Source organism: Molossus molossus, unplaced genomic scaffold (assembly GCF_014108415.1).
Source record: "Molossus molossus isolate mMolMol1 unplaced genomic scaffold, mMolMol1.p scaffold_m16_p_6, whole genome shotgun sequence".
Classification (NCBI taxonomy): Eukaryota; Metazoa; Chordata; class Mammalia; order Chiroptera; family Molossidae; genus Molossus; species Molossus molossus.
In genome coordinates, this window is record NW_023425399.1 from 41,854,148 (window position 1) to 41,863,088 (window position 8,941).

Consider the following 8,941-nt stretch of genomic DNA (forward strand, 5'->3'; position numbering starts at 1 on the left):
TCATCATATAGCCCCTTTATGCTCTCTTCCACCTCCCCCCATCCCATAATCACCACATTGTTGTCCTTGTCCATGAGCTCTCTCTGTCTTTCTTTTTTTTTCCCCCCTCAATCCCTCCACCACCCCTCAGCATCAGCTCTCCCCCCTCCCCACCAGAGCAGTTTGCCTGCTCTCTAAGAATTTGTCTCTCTTTTGCTTGGTAGTTCAATTTGTTTATTAAAGTCTACATATGAGTGAAATTATATGGTACTTGTCTTTCTCTGACTGGCTTATTTCACTTAGCATAATGTTCTCCAAGATTCCTAAAATTTTAAAAACTTCTTTGTTGAGATATAACATTGTGTTAGAAAAAATGTATAAATTATAAGGTCACAGCTAGATAAATTTTCACAAACTGAATTCACTTGTGGAGTCAACATTAAACTGGCTTCCTTGTAGCTATGATAAGACAAAAAAGAAATAAAGATTTATAACAGAAAATACAAAACTCTCATCATTTATGGTTAACATGATTGTCTATGTAGAAAACTCAAAAGAATATATAGATAACTTATTAGAATTAAGAGAGTTTAGCAAGGTTGTATAGACAATCTGTGTGTGTCAATTGCATTTCTATATATCAGTAACAATAAGAAAAATTTGAAGTCTAATAAAAAAATGACCTAAAACTGCACTCAAAATTCAAAATACTTTGAAATAAAATTTTAAAAATACTGAGCAAGCTGTTTATGGATTAAATTAGAACACTTTTTATTGTATTTTTAAAAACTTAGCTTTATTGTTAAATGTATTACAGATGTCACTCCTTTTTCTTCCCTTGATCCTCTCTTCCCCACTCCCGCCCCCTCCTCTTGCCTTCCTCACACTATTGTCTGTATCTATTGGTTATGCATATATGCATGCAAGTTCTTTGGTTTCTTTCTTCCCCTCTCACCTTACCCCTTCCCTTTGAGGTTCATCACTCTAACAACCAATTTGTACTTCTTAATCCCTTCATCTTTTTCACCCAAACACCCTCTCATCTGGCACCCAACAAAAAGTTCTCTGTATCTATGAGTCTGTTTCTGTTCTGCTTGCTCGTTTTGTTTGTAGATTCAATTATTGATAGATATGTATTTATTGACATTTTATTGTTCATATTTTTGTTCTTCAAGAAGACCTGTCACCATTTATATATAATACTGGTTTGGTGGTGATGCACTTCCTTAGCTTTTTCTTGTCTGGGAAAATCTTTATATGGCCATCAATTCTAAATGATAGCTTTGCAGGATAGAGTAATCTTGGTTGTAGGTCCTGGCTTTTCATCACTTTAAATATTTCTTGCTACTCCCTTCTGGCCTCAAAGTTTTTTTTTTGAGAAATAGGCTGACAGTCTTATGGAAGCTCTGTTGTAGGTCACTAACTGCTTTTCTCTTGCTGCTTTTAAGACTCTCTTTGTCTTTAACTTTTTGCGTTTTGATGATGATGTGTCTTGGTGTGGTCTGTGCTTCCTAGATTTGTATGTCTGTTTCCTTCACCAAGTTAGGGAAGTTTTCTGTCATTATTAAATAGGTTTTCAATTTCTTGCTCTCTCTCTTCTGCTTCTGGCACCCCCATGATGTGAATGTTGGTACGTTTGAACTTGTCCCAGAGACTCCTTAAACTATCCTCATTTTAAAAAATTCTTTTTGTTTTTTTGCTGTTACAATTGGGTGTTTTTTGCTTCCTTATATTTCAAATTGATGGTATGCTTCTTGGCTTTACCTACTCTACTATTGATTCCCTGTAAATTATTCTTTATTTCAGTTAGTGCATCTTTCCTTTCTGACTGGTCCTTTTTTATGCTCTTGAGGTTCTCACTAAGTTCCTTGAAATTCTCACTAAGTTCATTGAGCATCCTCATTAGTGTTTTGAACTCTGCATCTGTTAGATTGCTTATCTTCATTTCATTTCGTTCTTTTCCTGGAGTTTTGTTTTGTTCTTTCATTTGGGACATGTTTCTTTGTCTCCTCATTTTAGTTGCCTCCCTATGTTTGTTTCTATGTATTAGGTAGAGTTGCCATGTGTTCCTAGGGAGGCCTGTTGTAGCAGGTATCCTGTAGGGTCTAGTGGCATAGACTCCCTGGTCACCCTGCTGGGCCCTTGAGGTGCACCCCTCCTGTGGACTGTATACCCTTCTGATGTAGTTGAGTATTGATTGCTATTGGCACATCGATGGGAGGGATTTACTCAGGATGATCAGCTGCAAGGATTGGCTGTGCCCACTGACCACTGACTTCTGACTACCTATGATGATCATCTGTGCAGGGACCCACCACACAGAGCAAGACTTACTTCAGCAGGGTTCTGGTACCCACCGAGTCCACTCATTGATTGTGTCATTGGTGGAGGTGGTTGGGTATTGGTGCTTTGACATGGTCTGAAGCTGTCCACTAGGTGTGCTGGCTCTGGGACAAGGTCAGCCACTGTCTGTGTTCTACCCAGGGCAAACAGGCATAAGCTACAAAGTAATCTGCAGATGGCTGCTTCTTGTGCTGGGCTTGGAGGTGCACAGAAAAAGCCAAACTGTGAACCAAGGCTGGTTGCTTCTAGTGCCAGGCCTGGGGCCAATTAGCTAGAGTTTTGGGGCTTGCTGAGGCCAGATGCTGCTTTTTTGAGAGAATTTAGGGAAATCTGAAGCAGGCCAATCATATGGTAAAGCCACTGGAACAGCTTGGATGGGCCCAAAAGCTGGGTGGGGCAGGGCCTCAGGGAATCACCAGAGTGCAGCAAATAGTGTGAGCCAGGTTGCTGGAGTCCCTGATATGGTGCCTGTATGCCGGCCCCATGGGGGAAAGGGCTAACCAAAGGTACAAAGGCCTCCACCAGCATATCTTTCCCAGAGAAAGCTGCCTGTCCAGCCCTTGTCCTGAGGCCAAATAACTCAGTTCTTCCCCAGCTGCCTTTCAAGCTGTCTATTCTCTAAGCTCAGAGGGAGTAAGTGGGTGCACAAGCCCTTTAAGAGGAATTGCCTGGGGCTCCAGCAGCCTCAACTTCCCTCAAACTCAAGCCCCACTGGTTTTTACAGCCAGAAGTTATGGGGACTTCTCTTTCTGGCACTGGATCCCTGAGTTGGGGGCCTGGTGTGGGACAGGGACCCCTCAATCCTCAGGGAAGACCTTCACAGCTGAGTTATCCCTCCTGATTTTTATCCGCCACATGTGGGTGTGGGACCAGCTCATCCGCACACTTCCGCCTCCCCAACCAGTCTGGATGTGGCTTCTTTAATTTTGTAGTATTAGGGCTTCCATTCAGCTCGAGTTCAGGCAGTTCTGAAGGATGTTTGTTCTGTAGTTTAGGTGTACTTTTCATGTTTAGAAAACTTTATTGGAACACATTAATCAATGAAAAATTTACTATATTTATAGATTAGAAAACTCAAAATGAAAAAGAAGTTAACCCCCCCAATTCATCTGTAAATTTATTACAACTCTTAAAATACTTGCAAAAAATTTTTGTGGGACCTGCAAAACTTGTTCTAAAGTTTATATGAGAGAACAATCAAACATTCCTGAAGAACAACAAGGTGCAGAGACTCACTCTATCAGATATAATAGTAATGACAATAGTGTGCCATTGGTACACAGCTAAACCACCACTACAGAACAGAGAGCCCAGAAACAGACCCACACATGTGTGGACATTTGATTTATGAAAGAGGGCACTGCAGAGCAGTGGGAAAGATGTGCTACTCAACAATGTGGATGTGGAACTGAAACACTTGGTTATCCATTGCGGGGTTGGGGGGCGAGGACATTGAATAATATACAAACATATCAATTTCTGGTGGATTAAACATTTAAATGTGTGTGTGTGTATGCAGAAAGAAAGAAAAAGTAGAAAAATATCTCTTTTTTATCCTCATCTGAGGACATTTTTCATTTTTTGTTCAGATAGAGTGGGAGGGAGAGAGAGAGAAACATCGGTGTAAAAGGGACATATTGAGTGGCTGCCACCCACACGACCCAACCAGGGCCGGGGACAAACCACAACCAAAGTACATGCCCTTAGCGGGAACCAAACCCAGGTCTCTCCGGACCACAGGCCAACGCTCTAACCGCTGAGCCAAACCAGCCGGGGCTGTAGACAAATATCTTTATGACCATAGGATAGAGAAGAATTTCTTAAGACACAAAAACAAACCATAAAAAATTTGATACGTATGACTGCAGAAAAATTAAAAATGACTATCAAAAGACGCAATAGAGAATAAGCTAAACAAAGAACTGAGAAAAAATTTTGCAACACATTTATGTTACAAATTATTAGAATCCAAGATATATAGAGAACTCTTACAAATGAATAAGAAAAAGAAAAATTCAATAGGAAAATTGCAAAAGACATGAGTAAGTATTTCCCAGAAGAGAAAATATAAATGGCCCATCAATACATAAAACAATGCTCAATCTCATTTATTAATTATTAACAGGAAAATGCAACTTAAAACAACAACAAAAAATACTAGCTAAAATTTACCAGACTGGCAAAATTTTAAAGTTTGGCAATACAAAGTATTGATGAGAATAAGGAGCAATATGACCATTCACACATTGCTAATGGGTATGTAGATTGAGTCAAACATTTTGGAAAAGAATTTCACTTTATCTAGTAAAATTGGATATACTCATATTACATGAGCCAGAAATTTCACTCTAAATTGTGTAATCTAGAGAAAAAGTCTTGAACTTTTGCACCAAGACTCACAGACAAGAATATTCATAATAGAGCATCATTCTTCACTCTGAAAAAAAAAATAGTTAAACCTCAACACAACCCAAATGACCATTAATTACTGATTGGATTAATAGATGATAATAAATTCATAAAGTGAAAATGAATGACCCACAGCCACACACATTAACAAAGGCAATCTCAAAACATCTTTTTGAATGAAAAAAGCAAGCTACAGAAGAATTGTTATATAAGATTCAAATTATTTTTAAAAACAGATAAAAGTAAACACTACCTTATTATGCTAAGTGAAATAAACCAGTCAGAGAAAGACAAATATCACATGATCTCACTTATATGTGGAATCTAATGAACAAAATAAACTGACGAACATATAGATGCAGAGACATGGAAGCATGGAACAGACTGACAGATTTCAGAGGGAAAGGGTGAGGGGAAGAGATTAACCAAAGAATTTATATTCATATAGGCATAACCCATGGACACAGACAATAGTGAGGTGAAGGTCTGGTGTGGGGCAGGAGTCAGGTAGAGTGGAGCAAAGGGCAAGAAAATGGGGGACATCTGTAATGACCTCAAAAATAATAAAAATAAAATAAAATAAAGTGATAACTAAAAAAATAAAAATAAAAAAGTACACACTACCTTGTTTAGGAATATAAACCCATATATTAGAACCATTAGGCAACAAGCAACATCTTGGAGAAATGTCTAGAGAGCTCTGCTGAGTAAAAAAAGCAATCTCAAAGGTTATGTATTGTATATTTCCATTTAAATAACATTCTTGAGATGACAAAAATAATAAAAATGGAACAAAGATCAGTGGCTGCCAGAAGTTAAGAATTATAGCCCAGGCCAGGTAGCTCAGTTGGTTAGAATGTTGTTCCAATATACCAAGTTTTCTGGTTTGATCCCCAGTCAGGGCACATATAAAAATCAACCAATGAATGCATAAATAACATCAAATCGATGTTTCTCTCTCTCTCTCTCTCTTTCTTAAATAAATAAATAAATAAATTTAAGCTAAGAATTATAAAAGGGAAACATGAAGGATCCTGTGGTGATGGAACCGTTCAGTATCTGTGGTAGATGACACACAAATCTGTACATGTGATACAATTGTATAGAACACACACACACACTCAGACTCAGTATAAGTAAAACTGGGTAAATCTGACTAAGGCCTGTGGATTGTCTGCTGGTGATACTGTACTCTAGTTCTGTAAAATTTACCACTGGGAAAAATCAATGAAGAGAACACAACTGCATGTCATTGTGTATACTCTCTAAATAAAATGTTTAATTAAAAAAAGAGTTGCTAAGAGAGTAGATCTTAAAAGTTCTCATCACAAGGAAATAATCATAACTACATTTAGTGATGATGTTAAAAACACTTGTGGTATGCCCAGCTAGTGTGGCTCAGTGGATTGAGTGTTGTCCCATGGACTGAGAGGTCCTGTTTGATTCCTGGTCAGGGCACATTCCTGGATTTTGGGCTCAATCCCAGGTAGGGGGTATGCAGAAGGCAGCCAATCCATGTTTCATTCTCACATGATTTTTTCTCTCTCCCTTCCTCTCTAAATATCAATTTAAAAAAATGTGGTCATCATTTTGTAACATACATGTACAAATTCATTATGTTATACACCTAAAACTAATGCAATGATATATGTCAATTATATCTCAATTTAAAATATATAGGTAAAACAAGAAAATGATTGATATAAAAGTCAGGGTAGTGGTGATCACTTGGGGAGAGGAACAGGTATTTAATTAAGGAGGGACAAATGGGGGTTTCAAAGTAAGTGGTTCCCCCCTTATCCGAGGTTTTACTTTCCATGGTTTCAGTTACCTGTGGTCAACCACAGTTCAAAAATATTAAGTGGAAAATTTCAGAAATAAAAAATTCATGTTTTAAATTACCCACTGTTATGAGTAGCGTGATGAAATCTTACGCCTTCCTGCTCCATCCTGCTGGGGATGTGAATCACCCCTTTGTTCAGCTTTTCTATGTTGTATGTGGTCTCTACCCAGTAATCACTTAGTGGCCAGCTGGGTTATCAGATCCACTGTCTTGGTATCATAGTGCTTGTGTTCAAGTAATCCTTGTTTTACTTAATAATGGCCCCAACGCACAAGAGTAATGATGCTGGCAATTCAGATATGCAAAAGAGAAACAGTGCAAAAGTGCTTCCTTTATGTGAAAAAGTATATGTGTATAGGAAAAATAGCCTCTCTCTCTATATATTGGTTTCAGGCATCCACTAGGGGTCTTGGAAAGTATCTCCTGCAGTACTATTGTACTAGTAATGCTGAATTTCTTAAACTAGAGGGTAAGAATAATTATTATTTTACCATGTGTACATATTATAGTTATTCTTGTCTATGTTATATATTTCACAATAATTTTAAAATAAGAAAACCAAATCAGTTGGTGTAGTGCATATGGGCCTTGCTTGAGGAAACCCCAAACCCTCTCCACACCTTTATTTTTGGACAATTTTCCCTTATCTGTCTTATTTCCTCACATGGGACACAGAAGATTGCTTTCCCAGACTTCCTTGCTCTGAATGTAAGCATGTGACCCAGGTTCTACCACTGAGCTGTACCCACAGGCTCCAATTAGGAAGGCTGTGGTGGTCAGGGAGAGGGCAGCTACAGAAACCCTACTGGAGAATCCCAGAACTGCAACTTGAGCATCGTTTCAGGCTGCTCTTTTCAGAGACTGATTCTTTGGTCTCCTGGTGATTCCACGAGCTACCTAACATTCTTTTTTTTTTTTCAGTCTTTATTGTTGAATGTATTACAGATGTTCCTCATTTGTCCCCCACTGACCCCCTTCTCCCCACTCCCGCCCCCCTCCCGCCTTTTCCCACACTATTGTCTGTGTCCATTGGTTATTCATATAAGTTCTTTGGTTTATTTCCTCCCTCCCCCAACCCCTTTCTCTTTAAGGTTTGTCAGTCTAGCAACGAATTTGTACTTCTTAATCCCTTCACCTTTTTCACCCATTCCTCCAAACCCCCTCCCATCTGGCAACCAACAGAATGTTCTCTGTATCTATGAGAATGTTTCTGTTCTGCCTGTTCATTTTGTTTGTAGATTCCATTGTTGATAGATATGTATTCATTGCCATTTTGTTTGATCATATATTTTAATCTTTTTCTTCAAAAAGACCCTTCATCATTTCATATAATGATGGTTTGGTGGTGATGAACTCCTTTAACTTTTTCTTGTCTGGGAAACTCTTTATATGGCCATCGATTCTAAATGACAGCATTGCAGGATAGAGTAATCTTGGTTGTAGGTTCTTGCTTTTCATCACTCTGACTATTTCTTGCCACTCCCTACTGGCCTGCAACGTTTCTTTTGAGAAATCAGCTGACAGTCTAATGGGAACTCCCTTGTAGGTAACTAACTGCTTTTCTCTTGCTGCTTTTAAGATTCTCTCTTTGTCTTGAACCTTTTGCATTTTGATGATGATGTGTCTTGGTGTGGGCCTCTTGGGGTTCATCTTGTTTGGGACTCTCTGTGCTTCCTGGACTTGTATGTCTGTTTCCTTCATCAAGTTAGGAAAGTTTTCTGCCATTATTGTTTCAAACAGGTTTTCAATTTCTTGTTTTCTCTCTTCTCCTTCTGGCACCCCCAAGGTGCAAATGTTGGCATGCTTGAAGATGTTCCAGAGGCTCCTTACACTATCCTCATTTTTTTGGATTTTTTTTTCTTTTTGCTTTTCTGATTGGGTGTTTTTTGCTTCCTTATATTCCAAATCGATGGTTTGCTTCTTGGCTTTACGTACTCTACTATTGAATCTGTGTAAATTATTCTTTATTTTAGTTAGTGCCTCCTTCATTTCTGACTGGTTCTTTTTTATGCTCTTGAGGCCCTCACTAAGTTCACTGAGGTTCTCACTAAGTTCATTGAGGATCCTTATAAGCAGTATTTTGAACTCAGCATCTGTTAGGTTGCTTATCTCCATTTGCTTAGTTTTTTTCTTGGGGTTTTGTTCTGTTCTTTCATTTGGGACCTGTTTCTTTGTCTCCTCATTTTGGCTGCCTCTCTGTGTTTGTTTCTGTGTATTACTTAAAGAGAGGTATGGGGCTAGCTGAGATCAGATGCTGCTTGTTTGAAAGTATTTAGGTAAACCTGAAGCAGGATCCAAGAAAAGACAATTTTATGGTTAAGCAACTGGCAACAGCTTGGGTGGGCCTGAAAGTTGGATGTGGCGGGG